The sequence below is a fragment of the Hemicordylus capensis genome, chromosome 2 (genome assembly GCF_027244095.1).
Source record: "Hemicordylus capensis ecotype Gifberg chromosome 2, rHemCap1.1.pri, whole genome shotgun sequence".
NCBI classification, from domain to species: Eukaryota; Metazoa; Chordata; class Lepidosauria; order Squamata; family Cordylidae; genus Hemicordylus; species Hemicordylus capensis.
In genome coordinates, this window is record NC_069658.1 from 274244615 (window position 1) to 274264891 (window position 20277).

A 20277-nucleotide genomic window follows, 5' to 3' on the forward strand; every position below is an offset into this window, starting at 1 on the left:
TGGTAATTAGTTTTACATCACTTTCACATAACTCTATTTCAAATTTTGATCTCTGCTCTTCAAAGCCTATTAATTGATGAATCAGCTTTTGATACAATTAACAAGAGTATCCTTCTGGATTGCTTGGGGGAATCTAGGAATAGGCGGTACTGCTTTGCAGTGGTTTCTTCCTCCTCACACAGATTCTAGATGCTGTCACTCCTCAAAATGTAACTTCAAAATGAAGTCCCTCAAGGCTTCATCCTGTCTCCAATGCTTTTAAAGATCTACTATTCCTGCCATCCCTCAATTACACTCAGACCTGTTTCCTGTACCCTGCATTCTGCTTCCAATCCAGAGCTCCATCTAACGCTGATATAAGTGGGTGCAGGAGGATACAGCATAATCTTCACAGAGGAGTAGCTGGACTCAAATCCCCATTTATTAAATACCCCTGCAAATCGTTCTGGAGCAGGGAAGTTATTTTAAAATAGAATAGCCAGTGAGAGTACCTCTCCTCTCAGTGGGCAGACTGACAGCATATTAATGGGAATAGACACTGAAAGCTAGAAACAGCTTCCTCTCTTGTATGCTTCTGAATGAGTAGAGATAGCAGCAGCTACCTTTCCCTCAGCTTTTGTGGGTTTCTTTCTTTGACTTGGCATCACTGTGCAAGTGTGCTGCTGCAAAAGGATGAGAAGGGTTCCACAGTGTGACCATGGTGTGTGTGAGGGGGCAGGAGTAGAGAAGGAGGAGGAGGGAAAGGGAAGAAGAAGAAGAAGAAGAAGAAGAAGAAGAAGAAGAAGAAGAAGAAGAAGAAGAAGAAGAAGAAGAAGAAGAAGAAGAAGAAGAAGAAGAAGAAGAAGAAAGGATGCCTCTGGGTAGCCAAGAAAGAGTAAAGATGGAGGGCCAAGGGGGCGATCAGCTGTGGCAGAGAGGTGAGCTCAGCACATGGGTCAGTTTACCAGCTGATGAAGGGTGGGGGGACAGAGTGAGGTGATGCTGGCAGGAGGGCGGTCAGTGGGAAGAACTTGGCAGTTTAGGGGGCTTGAAGCTTGTGGGTAGAGGATTGCCTTGTGGTGCCTGAGGGGGAGGGTGGAGAAACAGTAGAGAACAGAGGAAGGGATTGCCAGCTGCCCCTCTCTGGTCACTTTCCAGAAGCTATGGGGCACTGGAAAGGGAGACTCTGAGGGTGACAAGGTTCCCTTCCCATCAGAGGTAAGAAGTAGGGGGGATCTTGGAGATTAGGAATGAGTGGCCAGCTGTTGCACAGAGATTTGAGGAGCTATGGGGCACAAAGCTTCCCTGTCCCATAAAGGGAAGCTGGGCAGGATGGTGGGGGGAGTCGAGAGGCTCTATTGGCCAGACATGAGTGGAATGGATAAGGGGAAGACTGCCAAGTGAATGAACCAAAGTAAAACAAAAACACCCACCCCCCATAGGATGCGTAGTAAAAGGCAGCAATGTGAACTGCTCCCAGGAGCATTCCCAGACAGGGCTTTTAGCTCACATCTTCCCTGGAATGGAGAGTATGCGTTCACTTATCAGCCAAATTTACCCCAAAGTCTGTGTGAAATATCAGAGGGTGCTCCATAGACAATTTGGATTTCCCGCTGCATATTGGAGCCTAGCCCACTGTGGTCATTCGGGGAAGCCCACCTACAGTTGCGACTGGCTTGTCTGTCAGCGACTTGGTGTCAGGCCTTCTCTGTAGCCACTCCTGAATTTTGGAATGCTCTTGCTGCTAAGATACAATGGCTGAACTCTCTGGAGGCCTTTAAGAACGCCTTGTAAACACGTTTCTTCCGTCAGATATTTAGTTGATGTTTAATTTTAGTTTTTTGGTTTAATTTGGTTTTAATAGTTTTAAGTGTGTAAATTTTATCTTTTTGTAAACCACCTTGAGATAGTATCAATAGGCAGTACATAAATGTACCAAGTAAGTAAATAAATTCTCACATGATTCAGCAGATAAGATGCGGTTTTTTAATTCTATGAAAACCAGACAGAAAATGAAAGCAGCAAGAGGTAATTTAGCACCTTTGATGCCTGCTTTTATACACAACATCAGTTTTAGCAAAATGATTCTGACCATTCTGTTTTGCCTTCACAATCACTTTCATTGATGGCTAACAGGTAAAGTCAAGTAAATTATAAATGGAAGTAGACTTCCTTCAGAAATTGGAAGACTTGCCCAAATGAAGAGAACAGAAAGGAACAAAACTCTGGCAATAGGAATGCAAGGTAACAATAAGGGAGGCGAAAAGAGAATTTGAGGAACATTTAGTTAAAAGCATCAAGGGAACAACAAACACTTATTTAAATACATCAGAAGCAGGAAACTTGCCAGGGAGGCAGTTGGACTGTTAGACAATGAGGGAGTGAAAAGGATTATTAAGGAAGATATGGAAGTTGCAGAGAAGCTAAATTAGTTATTTGCGTCTGTCTTCACGGCAGAGGATACTGAGCATATTCTTGAACCAGGCTTCTCAGGGACAGAGGCTAAAGAACTGAATCAGATAGAGGTGACAAGAGATGATATTCTAAACTGTCTGAAAAAATTAAAAACTAGCAAATCACCAGGACCAGATGGCATCCATCCAAGAGTCATTAAAGAACTCAAATGTGAAATTTCTGAACTCCTTGCAAAAACATATAACTTATCCCTACAATCAGGCTCTGTACCGGAGAACTGGAAAGTAGACAATATAACACTGATTTTCAGAAAGGGATTTAGGGGCGATCCAGGAAATTATCGGCTGATTAGCTTAAAGTCTGTTCTGGGCAAATTGATGGAAAGCATCCTCACGGATAAAATTGTAAAGCACATAGAAGAACAGACCCTGCTGGGGGAGAAACAACATGGCTTCTGCAAAGGTAAATCTTGCATCACCAACCTTTTGGAGTTCTTTGAGAGTGTCTACAGGTGTGTGGATCAAGGTGATCCAGTTGACATAGTATGCCTGGACTTCAAAAAAGCTTTTGACAAAGAGTTCCTCATCAAAGGCTCTTGAGAAAAAACAGCAGTCATGGGATAAGGGGACAATTACATGTGTGGATAGGTAACTGGTTGAAGGACAGGAAACAGAGTGTAGATATAAATGGAGAGTTTTCACAATGGAGGGAAGTAAGAAGTGGGGTCCCCCAGGGATCCGTACTAGGACTGGTGCTTTTTAATTTATTCATAAATGATATAGAAGTTAGGGTAAGCAACTTCTTGTTTACCCCAAAAGTAAAAGGTGGCCAAATTTGCAGATGACATCAAACTATTTAAGGTAATGAAATCCCAAACAGATTGTGAGGAGCTCCAAAGGGATCTCTCCAAACTGTGGGAGTGGGCAACAAAATGGCAAATGTGGTTCAGTGTTGGCAAGTGTAAAGTGATGCATACTGGGGCAAAAAAAAATGAACATACCACAAAAACAATGACATATACACTGATGGGATCTGAGCTGATAGTGACTGACCAGGTGAGGGGTTGTAGTGGACAGCTCATTGAAAGTGTTGACTCAATGTGCAGCAGCTGTGAAAAAGGCCAATTCCATGTAAGGGATCATTAGGAAGGGGTTTGAAAATAAGACTGCTAATATTATAATGCCCCTATACAAAACTATGGTGCGGCCACACCTGGAGTACTGTGAACAGTTCTGGTCACCATACGTAATGAAGGACATTGTAGAACTGGAAAAGGTACAGAAGAGGGAAACCAAGCTGATCAGGGTCTAGAGCACCTTCCTTATGAGGCAAGGCTACCACAGTTGGGGATTTTTAGTTTAGAAAAGAGACAACTGAGAGGAGACATGATAGAGGTCTATAAAATCATGCAGGGAGTGGAGAATGTGGATAGAGAAAAATTCTTCTCCCTCTCACATAACACTTGGAGCAGGGGTCATCCCATGAAAATGATTGCCAGGAAATTGAGGACCAACAAATGGAAGTACTTTTTCACACAATGCATAATCAACTTGTGGAATTCTCTGCCACAAGATGTGGTGACAGCCAACAACCGGGATGGCTTTAAGAGGTGTTTGGATAACTTCATGGAGGAGAGGTCTATTAATGGCTACTAGTCGGAGGGCTATAGGCCACCTTCAGCCTCAGAGGCAGGATGCCTCTGAATACTAATTGCAGGGGAGTATGCCAGTTGCAGGGGAGTATGGGAGGGCATGCCCTCAGCTCCTGCCTGTAGGCTTCCCAGCGGCATCTAGTGAGTCACCTTATGAAACAAGATGCTGGACTAGATGGGCCTTGGGCCTGATCCAGCAGGGCTGTCCTTATGTTCTCTTTTATCAAAATCGTATTCCCTAGTTAAGCCACAATGATATGAAAAGGAATAAGGAGTCCATTTGCTACTCTCTACTAGGACTATTTTCATCTTTATTATTTGGCACATTTCTATACCTCCACATATACAAATCTCTGGGTGATCTACAATCTAAAACACATCAATCAAAACATTAACACAATTAAAACAATTTAAAATATAGATAAAAACTCTAAGTGCATAAATAAACTCTGTGCATAAATAAAATTTATTTTTATTTATGTACAGTTCATGTATAGCTCACTATGCACAGATCAAAATATTGGATCCAATCTGATCTGATTCAAGAGTTACTTTTATTGTTTATTGTTTATTTTATTGTTCCTCTGAATCATAGCCCAGATTAAAACTGTCCAGTGGACTGAAACGGGATGAGGCATCATCCTATATGGGGCGGGCGGGCGGGGGGGGGAATGGTCCATAGGAAATAATGGTAAATCATATCATTGTAAGGCAGAATGGGATGAAACTTTCAGAGATGGTAGACCCTTCTTAGGGTTGAGGGTAGATCCTTGTTAGGGCTTGATACCATCAGAATTTCATGTAGAGGTGGTGCTTCCCAGCACCTGCTTCCCAGGGCTTCTGAGAAGCAAGCTCACCATCCCCTGCCTTCACATTCCTGCTTTGCTTAGGTGCTTGGATCCTTGCTTTGCTTGGATGCTTTGAGGCATTGGTATTCTGAGAGCACTTCTTTGTCCCCCAAAGTGCAGGCTGATATGCAGGCCCATCCTTTTGGTTGGGTGAGTTGGGGATATTGCCAAGGCCCATCCCAGGCCCTGTGTCATTTAAAGCTTAAATGGCCCACACAAGCACCTCTCAGCAGAGAGGCACCTACATGGGCCATTTGGAACCCTCCTCTCTTAGCTGAGCAGTGTCAGGCTGGCCCTTTAAGTTCCCAATGATCTGTGAGGGCACCCCTCAGGCATTTCTATTTTAAAAGGCCAGCCTAATACCTTTCAGCTAAGCAGCACAGGGCTCACCCTTTAAATTCCAAATGGCCCATGCAGGTGCCTCTCAGCTGAGGCAGAGTCCAATATATTCTTTCTATATCCTCTCCCAAAGCACTGTGACTGGAAGGGAAGAGAGACACAGATGAATGAATTACAGCATGCTTTCAGCAGCTACAAGCTTCAGGAGACATTCAAACAACACCCAGTTAGAGATGTTCATCTTGTAACCCCTGTCCTACCTCATCACCAGGTTGAAAGATACAAACTTTGGAACACAACAAAGGCATCCAATCCTCCAATTCAGTCCAGTATGGAAAATATCTGTCAGTATTGTATTGGATGGAGCTTGCTATTAAAACATTTCAATTCAAAATGATACAATGCAAAAACCATATGATATGAGCTATATTGAATCATAAACTATTATCGTTCCATTTCAATGTACAGCCCTACTCTCTACCCTGATGGTGAGCATGATTGGGGTGAGATAATGCTAAGAGGTGGGAAGTGAAAGTGCCTGAGATCTGTTCTTGAACTTTGTGGAGTAATATGGAATAGAAGTGAAACAAAACAAAATGCGGGGTTACTATTATATATCCAAGTGATCTTGAAAAAGAGCAAGTGTACACAATCACTGTGTTCATGAACACCCATTATTTCCCAACCAAATGTGGTGGTCCATCCTTATAAGAATCTATGTTCATAATGACAACAGCTGCTCACTGCAAGACAGTCAATGCAGTCATTTCAATCTATGTATGTCGGCCGACACGTTAGGCTTGTTCACATTAGGTGGCAGGGTAGGAGAAGAGCCCAGCCTGGGTAGGAGAGATGGGCATGCTACTGTTTTTTGGTTGTGTACTTGCAAACATTCAGACAGGAGGAGGGGAGCGTGATCGTGTGCCAGACAGCAGCTGGGTAGGATGAGCACACCCTACTCAGATTCCATATCCAGCAATTTTCCAAGGTAGAATGAAATGTTGTCCTACCCAGCTGCTGCCTGGCATGCGATCATGCACCCCTCCTCCCAGGGGTACACCTAGGCATTTTGGAAGCCTGGACTTAAAGGGCTTTGGAGGCCACCCTCCCCATGCGAGGCCCCCCTCCCTGCTGGAAATATTTTTTTAAAGAAAAAAACCCTCTGCATTTTGTATGGTGTGCACTGCGTGCCCACCGCTCTCCTGTTCCTGGGGGCCTCCAGCTGTCCTGGGAGGCCTCCCCATAAGCCCCCCACTGTGTCCCTTGCCACTGTGCCACCCTCTTTCCTTTGTGCCACCATGTGCATGGCCATGGGTGGGAGATGACTGGGCCTCCATCATGCTCCTGCTATTGCTCAGGCATCCAGGCACAGGGAGGAGCAGCAGGAGGCCTTGAGCCTGGCTTCCCTTTGCGAGCAATGGGTTCTGGGAGAGGATCATTATCAAAGGGTGTCACCAAGGATCAAGCGGCAAGGATGAACTGGTGGGAAAGGTGGAACCACTGGGCTCTGGTGGCAATGGCCCTCTCCAGAAGGGGTGTAGCTAGCTGGCCGGCAGCCTGTGTGCAGCCGCGGCAGGTGCCCCGATAGCCCTGCCCCCTGCGTCTGACGTCAGACACAGGGGATAGGCATGCCCCCATGTCTGACATCAGACGTGGGGTGGGGGGCGTGGTCTGGCTCCTGAACGGAGCCTTGAGGCTCCATTCGGGAGAAGCAGCTTAACTGCTGAAGGGGCCGCGCGGCCGCGCGGAATTTATTGCAATTCCACATGGGGTGGATATTAGTCCAGAAATAATCAAGAATCACCTGATGATATGATGGTATCAAAAACAATAGGATTTAAAAGTGCTTTAGCTTAATTTCAGCTAGATTGTGTGGACAATGAAGATGATGATTGATGATGATTTGTTGTCCCTGACAGTTGGTGTTCACATCCAATAGCAGCACATTAAAATCAGTTTTGATCTCATATATCTAAATTTTTTAAAGGAGAGCAGTGTTTATGTGCATTTGGCATTATTTCATTTGTGCATTACTAAGTCATTTGTGTCAGGGTGTTAGAAAAAAGATCTTCCCTTCATCAACTAAGCATACACAGGGCATAAACTAGCATATTGATATACTTTGATATATACTTAAGAAGTATATATTAAAAATATTCTTTTAAAAGAATATATCAAAAGTGTGGGCCTTTTAGATTGGCCCATCCCCAAAGGCTTAGGACAAGTAATTACATTACGAAACAAAATGCTTCAATATTTAAAAAGAAATAAAAACTTTAAATATGTTTTTCATAGTGAGTAAACCACCTACATCACCTAGAGAGACATATATCAGGCAGGATGTAAAGATGATAGACAGATAAATAAAACAGTCACTGAAAAACCCTTTCCTCACCCACAGTCATAAAACACATGCCTAAATAAAAGGGTTTGTATCACTTTCAGTTTAATCATATGCTCAAATTTACCCACTGGGCAGGAGAAAATAACTACACAATCCCCTTATGCCAGCAGAACAAAATGGTACATCAGCATAGTAGGTTTGCACCAGCATAGTGTTACCTTGCGGCTGTCAGTGACAGTGGGACACAACCTGCACAAAAACTGGGCAGAGTTGTGGGGCAGCAGGAGAACAAGCTCTGTTCATGCAGAGGTTGGTCTTGCTTCCAACAATAGGGTAGCAGAGTTTCAGAGACACCATCCCCATCACACCTGGGACTGAGTCCCAGTCTCTATCCAGCTGATTCCACTCGGTTGCACTTTTCCAACAGTCACTGCCATTGACCACTGGTGCTGCTGCTGGAGAGGAGGAGCATGCCAGGACCTGTGGACGAAGATCTACCTACCCCTCGTGGGCAAAGTTGGCAACATGCTCTGCATGGGGATGCTCTTGAAAAGTGTCTAGAAGCCCTAGTTGGTCCACAATGTAGTACTAGGCTGCTGTCAGAGACTCATTGAAGGGAGTGGGTGACTCTTCCTGCTGTATTATCTTCATTGACTACCAATCTCCTTCTAGCAGGTTCAAGGGGCTGGTGGTTACCTGTAAAGTCCTAAAAAGCTTGGGACCAAGATACCTTAAGGATTGCCTCCTTCCATATGAATCTGCCAGAACACTGAGATGTTCAACTGAGGATTGTTTTTCTCCCTCAGGGACTCGAGACAGGGCCATTTTGGTGGTGGCACCGATGCTGTAGAATTCCCTTACAGTACAGTCCCCCTCATTTACCTCCTTCTGTTGCTGGAATAATACGTATCTGTTTGGGCAAGCATTTGTCTGCTGAGGTTTTTAGGGTTCTAAAAGTCTGGCTGTTTCATTTTGTTGATTGAACAGTGCTGTCTTCTTGCTGAGCAAAGAGGCACTTTTAAAATGGTGATTATCTTATATTTATCAGGGGGAGAACAACTGTCCCTATCTATCCCCAATACAGCATCACTCCAGTGGTTGTTCCTGCTGTCTGCTTTATAGGTTGTGGTTGTTGTTGTTTCCCACAGATTATGAGCCTTTCTGGCACAGGGAACCATCTTTTAAGTTTAATATTTATTTTTCTGCATAAACCGTTTTGAGAACTTTTGTTAAAAAGTGGTACATACATATTCCAAGCAGCAGCAGTAGCAACAGTAGTAGTTTAGAGCTTACAGTCTGTCAGGGATGGAGCTGTAGTTCAGCAGAAGAGCATCTGCTTTGCCCATGTTCAATTCCAGGCATCTCCAGTTAGGGCTAGCAAAGATCTTGGAAAGCTATGACCAGTCAGTGAAGACTAAGCTAAGCTAGATGGGCCAGTGGTCTGACTCAGTATAAGACAGCTTCCTATGTTCCTATTACTTGTATTCATGTGTATAATTTATATTTTTAGCTAAAGCTTTTCATTCATTGTACATCATTTTGGACTACTGTGTAAAAGCAGTATAGGCAGTGAGTAGTAAGTAGATAGATATAGATAGATAGATAGATAGATAGATAGATAGATAGATAGATAGATAGACTTGCTGTGGGGCCAATAGTAAAGAAGTGCAAATTGATTTGAGCTCAAAATGGGCCATTTCGAGTGTTTTGAGCTCAAAACAAAACACTCTTAAAATAAAAGGCCTGTTTGAGCTTGAAAAGAAACAGTGCCATTTTGACTAGAAACATTTCAAGTTTCATTTTGTCCAATTGGGACAAATCAATGAACAGCCAGCTTTGAGACAAACAGTCAGCTTTGTCCGCTGTTTCAACAAATTGATTCGAGGATTTTGGGATTTGTTTCGAGCTCAAAACAAATAACAAAATCTGTTTTGTGCACATCCCTAGTCAATAGGTCCACCTCCTCAGCCTTATTGGAGGATAAGATTCTGACTAACTCAGTAGCCAATCAAGACCCACCATCAGCAAGGTAACACAGTGAGATATCAAGACACGCAGTATGGGACTATCTCACTCTACTCTCATGTCTAAAGGCATACAAATGGGAGCCATAGTTATAGGGAATCTTTGTAAAATACCCTGTATATATGTATATATATATATATACACACACACACACACCCTTGTGGTTTTATTTGGTAGACTATAGGAAGGGTTTACCATTGCCTCCTCCTGTGCAGTATGAGATTATGCCTTTCAGCATCTTCCTATATTGCTGCTGCCTGATATAGTACCAAAGGGGATTCAAACTGGCAACCTTCTGCTTGTTAGTCATATTCTGCTTGTTAGTCATTATATATATAGTTGACAACAAAGTAGGAAGAACAGATAGGTAGTATTTGCATATGGATAACATTTGTGTTCTCTGATGTTGGACTGTGTTGTATGGATGTGCAGAATGTTTGTTTTGTGCTTGAAACAAAACACCCTCTAAATAAAGGGCCTCTTTCAAGCTCAGAACAAGACAATCCTGTTATGATTGAAATGTTTCAACATTTCAAGTGCCATTTTGGAGGTCGGCTTCCCTAGCTGATTGTCTGGCACTGGCTTCAAATTGGCTTGAGATCTCCTTGCTTCTTGTTTGGCTTGTTATCATACAAATCAAGTGTTGTCATAGGCAACTGTGCCCCCATTGGCTGAGGGAGGGAGGGGGGAAGGGGAATACAAAAGGCGGGAATTTCCAAATATATTAAAGGGACTGGGAGGCAGATAGAGCCCTTATAGTGTACCTCTCTTGAAGAGGATACATCAGGCAGAGGCGGAGCCACCATTGGGCAAACGGGTTCAAAGAACCTGGGCCGCCACCAATCAGGGATCGCAAGCCAGTTGTCAGATGTGTGTGGGGGTGTTATTTCGGACCCATACGGGGGCCACACAGCCCCATTTGGAGCCAAAATTGGCCTGCGCTGCATTGGCAGTGTGGCCGGAGTGACTCTCCCTGCCTTAAAGGCAGAGAGAGCTGCTTCTGGTCTCGCTGCTAATGCAGCAAGGCCAATCAATCTCCCTTCCAAATGTGGCTGTGTGGCCCCGTTTAGGAGAGAGATCAGCCCGTGCTTTATTGGCAGCACAATTGGAATGAGTCTCCCTGCTTTTAAGGCAGGGAGAGTCGCTCTGGCCCACACTGCCCAATGCAGCACAGGCTGATCTCCTGCGTGGCCCTGTTTGGGAGGGAGAACACGTCCCCTGTGTCTGATGTCAGATGTGGGGGGCGTGGCTAGCCTGGCCCCTGCATCTGATGTCATACATACAGATGCAGGACCAGGGGGCCATGGCAGTGTCGTAAGTCTGTTAGCTCGGCTAACCCAACAGGATTTACAACCCCTTCAGCTCTCCCCCTGTGAGTTAAACAGAAAGTAGCAGCAAAGCTGCACGAAGGAAAATCAAAGACTCACAAAGAAGAATAGTAGTAAATGAATCAAGTCCCCTGAACTAAACTAGGTAACCTCCTCTACAATAACTGAGTAATAACTGAAAAGAAAACAACAGAGCAAGGAATGAATAGAACAAAGGACACCAGAGCAAGGAATTAATGGAACAAGAAACACAGAGCAGGAAAGAACAGAACAAGGGCAAACTGGAACTTGAAAAGTTGAGGAATTCTAAATAGAAATACGGTCTGTGGTAAGCGAAAGTTGCTAACAGCATCTGTACAAGTCACAGACTGCTTAATATATGGCTCAAGAGAACCGGCAGCCAATCAGGCTTCCCTGAGTCAGCACTTCTATTTCCTCTCCTGTGATATCCTGAGCCTGCGTGTCTCCCACTGTGCCTTCCTCTTGAGACGTGTTCTCAAGACAGGTGAAATCCCAGCCTCCTCCTGATCAGCCTCCTCCTCAGCCCTCATGTCTGGCAGATGTTCCGATTCCTCAGCAACAGAGTCTGGTCTCCCTGCCAAATCCTGTTGCTGTGCTTCTGAGCCCTCACAACCAACTGAGTCCTCCCGTTCCTCCTCTGACTCTTCTGAGTCAGATGTCTGAGCCATGACAGGCAGCCGCACATGGGCCATTGCCAGCATCCCTACATTACATCAGGAAAAGAGGAAGGTAGGTTTGATTTTGTGGCTTCCTTTTCTCGGTATTGAGTAATACATGCTGTGCTATTGCTGCTATAATGAACGATCTGGACCAATGGTCTGACTCAGTATATGGCAGCTTCCTATGTAAAGGGAGAGCATGGGTGCCTTCCTTATATGAGTTGTGGTTTGTTTTGTTTGTGAGATGGTGTGGTGGCAACAAATGGAAAATGGCAGTGCTCTCTCTCTCTCTCTGTGTGTGTAATATGTCTTGGTGATTGCTGTGATGAGCTCCATATCCAGCCTTGGGATTTACTTGTGCTCACTGTTCTGGTCTGCTCTGCAATCTGCATTGCAAGGTGTTGTACTCAGTCAAAATGTGGATGAAGTTGTTCTAGGTGAGCTTATGATTGGCTATGCTTGCTGCTAAGGATGTTGCTGGGGCAGCTGTTGCAATGCTAGGAACGTAAGGAATCATAATTGTGTGAGAGAGTGCAACTTCTGCCAATGATGTTACTGCAGAACAGGCACTGTCCCTGGCAGTGGATTCTGGATCAGTGATTCTTTTTTGGCCATTTAGACTGTATTTGAAATGTGAGTTCTGTGTTGGGAGGGACCAATTCCCTTTCAGGGTGTGCTTCTGCAGTGTTTTTCAAGGCAGGGTTGCAAAATGCATTGCAAATTGCTATGCAGAATTTGTGTGTGCACTCTGTGAGTGCACCTCTTTCTATGATCGAGGATCCTATAGAGGTTTGTGGGGAGGGGTGTAGAATCCAGAGGAAAGAGTTGTGATATGCAAGGACAATAGAATCAGGAATACAAATGGCTTGTTGAAATAGATACTATTTACAGAGAGGCAGTGGCAGTCTGCTTTCAGTGCTCTTGCTGCTGGTTGTTTTTTTTAGCCCTGCCTCTACTCCAGGACTGGAATAAAAGTCATGAAAGCACCATTCAAAAGCTGGCCTGGATCAAGGAATGGATTAACCAAAAACACCAGAGGGGGAAGGTTAAAATTTTGTTTAAAATCACCCACTTGCCCATTTCTTTTGTGGGTTGGGTGGTAGGGAGCATCCATCATACCCAACAACTCACTTTGGTGTCCCTAGGAGCCACCTATGGAGAACAATGGGGGTTTTTTAGTTTCCCCATTGTTCCTTATGGCTGAAACACTTGAAACATTTTGAGTTGTTTCATCAAAACAGCTGGTTCGACTCCTGTTTCGACAAAATGTGTGGGCCATTTTGCATTTTGTTTTGCTTTTGAGTATGAGTATGAGTATATGTGCTCCACAGTGATTCAGTGACTCCATGCTATGAGTACTACAAATTCCATGATGAAGTACACAAGGAACCTGCATGCACATATGTCTCCATGAATTCTTGAGCAGATCCTCAAAGTCTTGCAGAAAATCCATTTGATGATTCTATATTAGCAGTCCTTGGAGCAGATTTTTCTTCAAGACAGCAGCAAAGACAGTTTTAGCTAAATTAGTATGCTATTTTTATTTATTTATTCCCATGAATGCCTGATTTTATGTGTTATGCTTTACCTTAAGAAAAATGACTTTCTCATTAAGATTTTCCACTCTGCCCTAGGCTATGAAAAAGCCTATTCTAAGCCCACACAAGCCATCAAACTGCTTAGTTCTGCAATACTTAGAACAATAATCTTTAAGACTGGTAGAAGATTACCTTATATATTAAAAATAAGTAGTGATGTTGCCAAAGTTCATTATTATCTGGCTCAGAACATGAACCTCTCCAAATCATAATGCTTGACTGTATCACCAGTTGAGCAACATTTCCTGTGAATGTTTTTCTCCGGCTCTGAATTTAAACCAAACACCTATCTCTTTAAGGGGTGGGGGTACTAATGGCGCAGAAAGGAAATGACTTGCCTAGCGAGCAAGAGGTTGCCGCGTTATAGCAAGGTGCTGAAAGGCATCATCTCACACTGTGTAGGAGGCGGCAATGGTAAACCCCTCCAGTATTCTACCAAAGAAAACCACATGGCTCTGCGGTCACCAGGAGTCGGCACCCACAGTCGGCACAACAACGCTGTGAAAGGGGTAAAATCACATCACTTCTGCATAGAAGTGGATGGAACATATGAATGGCATGTCTGCATTCAGTCAAGTGCTGGGTTAAGGTGGGTAAGGGGCTTGAGGGAAGATGGAAATGGCAACTTATCCTATTAAATCCTATTATTGCAATCTGCACTATGTTGTATGAATTTTTCTGGAGATTCAAAATGACCAGGTGTGAGGCAAGGAAAATATAACTTCCCCTGCTATGTTTTCAAACATTAAAGTAGGAGGCTGGTAGAATGATAGTGAGCACACCTTACCCAGATTCCATTCCCAGCACTCTACCAAAGTAGGAGGAAAAGCCACAGGGTTGTAGCTATAATGGATCAGATGGGTTCAAAGAACCCAGGCGCCCTAGCTCCTGAGGGCACACCCCACAACTTCAACCCTCTCTATTTTCTTTATCTCCTTCATTCTGAGGGGCCACCAGGGAGAGGGTCAAACGCGGCCCCCCTCTTCCCGAACTATGCCCCTGGAAAGCTGTCCTACCCAGCTGCCGCCTCACAGACCATCATTCTCTCCACCTCCTACTTCAATGTTTGTGAATACATGACCGAAAGTTGGGAGCGCAACTGGCTCCCCTTCCAGGCTGGGTGCTTCTCCTACTCTGCTGGTGGTCATGTGAACAAGTCTTCTGTCTCAGCCTCATCTTCAACTTGCAACATTAACAGTAGGTTACATTGTAGGGTCGTAAAAATATATATATATATTCCTCAGTCTATGAAATAGAGAAAACAGCACTGGGCTGCACTGAAGGTCTACTGTGAGCCACTCTTGCTCAGCCACTGCACCCCCCAGCTGCAATAATAACTATGAATTGTCTTTGCATTTGTCACACAGTTATGTCAATATTTTAACAACTAAAAAGAAACCATTGTCCCCATGAACTAAGACCTGAATTAGAAAGAGCATTCATTCTTTGTTTCCAACTTGGAGGGAAGTAGGGGTGTGCACAAATCAAATTTTTAGATTCGATTCAAATTCAAATCAAAACTGGCCAATTTGATTCGAATTGAATTGGCCTGAAACAGGCCAATTTGATTAAATTGATTTGATTTGAATTCAATTCAATTTGATCTCTTTTGGTGCCTATTTTGACCAATCAGGCACCTGAATGGTTTTTAAAAGGTGCCAAAATGTCCCTAAACTGTCATTGAATTGATTGGAATCAACTCAAATGTGAATCTGGATGGTTCAACAAATAGGCCAGATTCTAGTTGAACCGATTCATCTAGGATGTGCAAATCTGAATCAATTTGCACATCCCTAAAGGGAAGCACTCTACTGACCAGCCACAATAATGGCAAAGTCCTGGATTTCTCCATTATTTATTCTGAGAAACTGTGCTTCTAGTCCAGTAGTGAGGAGTGAAAAATGCCATCAATGCTATTCAGGAAGTCCTGTCTCCAAAGCAATTCCCTATGTCATAGGGGTCAAAGTCAGAATGTCAGTTCAGCAGCATCCCAGGTGCAAGGAGCCTTGGAACATTTTATTTACTAGGTACCTGACGTCAACTCTAAGAACTCCGGTACCCTAGAAAATGACATTTCCCTCTGTTCTGGGTGCCTGGGATGCTGCTGTTACAGTGTTCAAGGTATTAGAGAGGAAGGAGGAAGGGAGGAGGAGGGGTTACTTGGGGTAACCACCCCTCAGAGCATTGTCCAATGAGATCTTCCAGTCAGCACTGCCGCCGCCGCCACCACCACCACCAGGTAGGTGGGAAGGAAACAGGAGGTGGCTGTGGGGCATGGCACAATGGCTTTCAGAAGGCTTGGAGCACTTTGATAGTTGTGAATATTTACAGGTACAGTTTCCCCTCTCCTGCAAAACAAGCCAAACCTGCGAGAATTCTTTTCTTCTCAGCTGTTGAAGAGGGAATTTTGTCATTACTTCATGTGATCACCTCTCTGGAGAAATGCCATAAAACTGTGTCCACACTACCCTGAGCTAAGTCCCAGTGAGAAACCTGGTTGGTCTACTCCTGTTCATACATGTAAAAAATATGGGCTGAGTGTGAGACGTGTGTTGGCTCAACTAGATGTGTTCCTGGATGTGTATCAAGATGTTTCTCAACATGTTTAAGAGCCATGAGCTGATGTTACCCTGCAAGGTCCAATTTATGTAAACCTCATTAGCCATGTGAGATACATGTCCAAACAACTTAATATAAACTTTGGGAATAGAAATTAGACCAATCTATTTTAAAATTACTTCAGTGTGTTGGGCACACTTTTCATGCAAAGCTGCTGTTCTTGTGTCCTGCTCTGGCTCTATAAGAAAGCAGGCTCTTGAAAGCTGATGGAGGCCACAGCAGTTCCACGGTTGTGGAGTTCCAATGTAACCTGTAATGCATTGCAAATCCAAAATGGGTGGGCATGTGGAACATCTGGTGGGTGGGTGGGTATGTGGGGGTAGAATATAAACCAAAAATAAGTTTATATTATTGAAGGTGAGTGAATAGGTGGTGAACATTTGCGTTCACAATGTGAGGATTAAAACAACAACAAATTACAGAGGTAGAGAGAGAGGCAATATATACCCTCAAAGATGTCACAAAAATGTTTGTCCAGATAACTGTTACTAGCATTTTCTGGTTGATACAATCCCTAATTTTATTTGTACAGGCAAGCCTCGTTATACGTGGAACTGCTATTCACGGTATCATGTATCTATCCACGGGTGTCAGACACCCAACCTCCTTATCAGCGGATAAAGAAAGGTTAAAACTCATGTATCTGCGGTTCCTAGAAGGCAAGAAATGACTGTGGAGGTCATTTCCAACTGCCATTATGTGGCTCATTTTGTCAAAATGCGACATCTTTAATGATTTTGGTGGGGATAGAATCTCTTGTATTCAGGCCAAGCTGGATTCCACAGTTACTGCAGAGTAGCTGCAATACTCTTCAGTTGTGGAGGTGTCCAATAACTGCTCTGATAGGATTAGATTGGATCACTTTCAGTTTTGACTTCTGATGGACAAACTGCTTTGGACTCTGCATCCTACAACCTGTTATCTTGACCCTTGCCCAAACTGGCTTACCTCCAGTAGTGGAGCCAGGCCAGCAGTGTGTGGCCACTGTGGTGGTCCTGCTTGCGCTGCCCCCTACGTCTGATGTGAGACGCAAGGGTTAGCCACGGTAACCTGATGTCAGATAAATATTTTTTTTATTTTTATTTTTAAAAATTATGAACTGGGGCTGGGGGTTTGGTTTGGTCTAGCCGGACTGGGGGGGTTCGGTTCTAACCCCAACCCCCAAACCCCAACCCCCCCAAACCAGTTCGCACATTCCTATCTATTTCTCCATGTCAACCTCATCAGGAAATAGCATATCTTCCCTAAATGCCTGCCTAGTGGTGGTAATGGACTGGATGAGGGATAACAAACTTAAGTTGAATCCAACTAAGACGGAGGTACTAATTCTACCAAAGAAAACCACATGGCTTTGTGGTTGCCAGGAGTCGACACCGACTTGACGGCACAAAGTTACTTTTACTTTACTAATGGGGAGTGGGGGTGGAACCTGAGATATAGTTTCGATCTACCTGTTCTGGATGGGGTTACACTCCCCCTGAAAGATCAGGTACATAGCTTGGGAGTGCTCCTGATCCAAATTTCTCACTGTTTTCTCAGGAGTCCTTTTTATCAGCTTTGGCTGATACGTCAGCTATGACAATTTCTAGAAATAAATGACCTTAAAACAGTGGTGCATATGTGGTAACTTCCGGGTTTGATTATTGTAATTCACTATACATGGGGCTGCCTTTGTACATAGTCTGGAAACTACAATTGCAGCAACCAAACTGGTCTCTGGGACAACCTGAAAGGACCACATAAAACCGATTTTAATAGAACTGCACTGGCTGCTGATATGTTTGCAGATGAATTACAAAGTGTTGGTTATTGTCTATTAAGCCGTTAATGGCTTGAGCCCAGGGTTTTTAATTTAGCACCTTCCTTCTTATGAACCCTGCTTCCTGTTACGATCTTCTAGAGAGGACCTGTTACGGTTTCTGACAGATTGTTTTGTGGTGACTTGGGATCGGGCTTTTTCTGTAACTGCCCCAGAGGGAATTTGGAATATATTCCTTGTTGAAATAACAGCATCTCCTTCTCTGCCCCCCCCCCCACAGAAGACCCTCAAGACACACCTGTTTTTGCAGGCTTTTAACTGGAATTAACTTTAATAAAATGTTTTAGGAGATTGTTTTTGTTGTGTTTTGTGGAATTTTATTTGGTTTCTACTCTTTTATATTGTATTTTAAATTTTGTACATCACCTAGAGATGTACACATCAGGCCATGTAAAAATGCAATAGGTAAATAAATAAATAAATAAATAAAGGGGAAGAGAAGGAATCCATGACTTTTGGGGACCATTTACGACTTGTGGGGGGGAGACATCTGGGGGCCATTACTGGATGACAGGAGACCTGCAGAGCATGGTAGGGTACTTTATTTGGCCCATTCTCATGATTTGGGGGCTATTTTTTTTAAAATGCTAGGAACCTAACTCCTGCATTCCTATAGACTAAATACTTGCAGATAATGAGGTCCACCTGTAATGTTAAAGTTATGCTAGTCCAGATTCAGCTCTACGGGAATAAGGTCCTCACATGGGGAGAGGTAAAGTCTTGCTTTTCTTTTGTGCAGTGTAATGGCTAAGAGCCTGAGTTCTGAATACAAAACTATGGTGTGGCCATATTTGGAGTACTGTGTACATTTCTCATCACCATATCTTAAGAAGGACATTGTAGAACTGGAAATGGTACAGAAGAGGGAAACCAATGAATCACGATGTTCAGGGGCCCGGAGCACATTCCTTATGAGGTAAGGCTATAACACATGGGGCTTTTTAGTTTAGAAAAAAGATGACTGAGAGGAGACATGATAGAGGTCTATGCAATCATGCATGGTGTGGAGAAAGTTCATAGAATTCCCCCCCCCCCTCATCACCCTAGAACCAGCGGTCAACCCATGAAACTGATTGCCAAGAAATGTAGGACTGAAAAAAGCAAGTACTCTTTCACACAACATGCAATCAGCCTATAGAATTGCTTGCCACAAGATGTGGTGACAGTCAACAGCCTTGATGGTTTTAAGAGGGGTTTAAATAAATTCGTGGAGGACAGGTCTGTCAAAGGCTACTAGTCTGGTGGCTATAGGCCACCTCCAGCCTCAGAGGCAAGATGCCTCTAAATACCAGATGCAGGGGAGCAACAGCAGCTGAGAAGGCATGTTCTCAGCTTTTCCCTGTGGGCTTCCCAGAGGCATCTGTTGGGCTACTGTGTGAAACAGGTTGCAGGACTAGATGGGTCTTGGACCTGATCCAGCAAGGCTTGTCTTAGGTTCTTATGTTCTTAACTGCTGGCGGGATTGCTGTAGTGAGAGATGGAGAGTTGGTATTGGCCAACTGTGTGTGTGTGTGTGTGTGCGTGCGCGCGCGCGTGTGTGTGTGTGTGTTTTAATTTTAGAAGGTTATTTGAGTGCTCCTACTAAAGCAGTTCAACTTCTAAAAGAAAGAAACTTTTAAAAGAGCACTCTCAAATATTCTTTAAAATGGTGTGTGTATGATGAGTGTGTTTTCTATCACCAATGATGCACAAGCTCTAGCTAATGGGTACCCATGACCATGACAATTGAACAACCACAGTATGCACAGCACTCAAAATTTTCATAGCCACAAAACATTGCAGTGTGAGTGCCAGGAAAATTTTTATCCCCCCACCACAACATATATGGTGGGGGCATAAAAGCAGGTGCCGCTCAGGAATTCTTGGCTTTCATGGCAACCATGGGCCTATCTCAGCTTGTATCGGGCTCCACCCACAAGGCAGGACATACTCTGGATCTAGTTTTTTCCAACCAGGCAATAAATGATCTGGAGGTGGGGGAGTTTGAGATAACTCCCTTGTCATGGACAGATAATCATCTGGTGGGGTTTAGTTTAACTGCTCCATCTCCATCTTTATTTATAATCAAATAAATAAATAAATAAATAAATAAATAAATCTGCCTTCTGCAAAGGTAATGGACCGATTAGAATGGTCTGCCCCCAGAGGCTTATGGATCTGCTTGGTTTCCAGATTGCCCTCAGGGAGTTTCCAGTGTTCAGCTGGTGACTCTGTCGAGGCCCTGGTGAATCTCTGGAACGGAGAGACAGCCTGGGCTGTTGACACAGTTGCTCCTCAACGGCCTCTCTGGCTTCGTGGAGCCAGTTCTGATCCTTGGTTTTCCTCGGAGCTTAGGGCGATGAAACAACTCGGGCTGGAATGACACTGGAAGAAGAGTCATAATGAATCCGAACGAACACAGACTAGAACCCATTTTAGGAACTACTCTGTGGTGGTGGTGGGGGCGGCGAAGAAATGCCTTTTCTCTACCTCCATTGCATCTGCACAGTTCAGACCAGCGGAGCGGATTCATGGTGTCTCATTGAAAATCTCATTTGCTATCATAGAATCCACACTCAGAACACCTCAGAAACAACAGAACCCTGTACGCCATGGGTTAGCAACCCATGGGGGTGGTTGGCACCCTATGTGC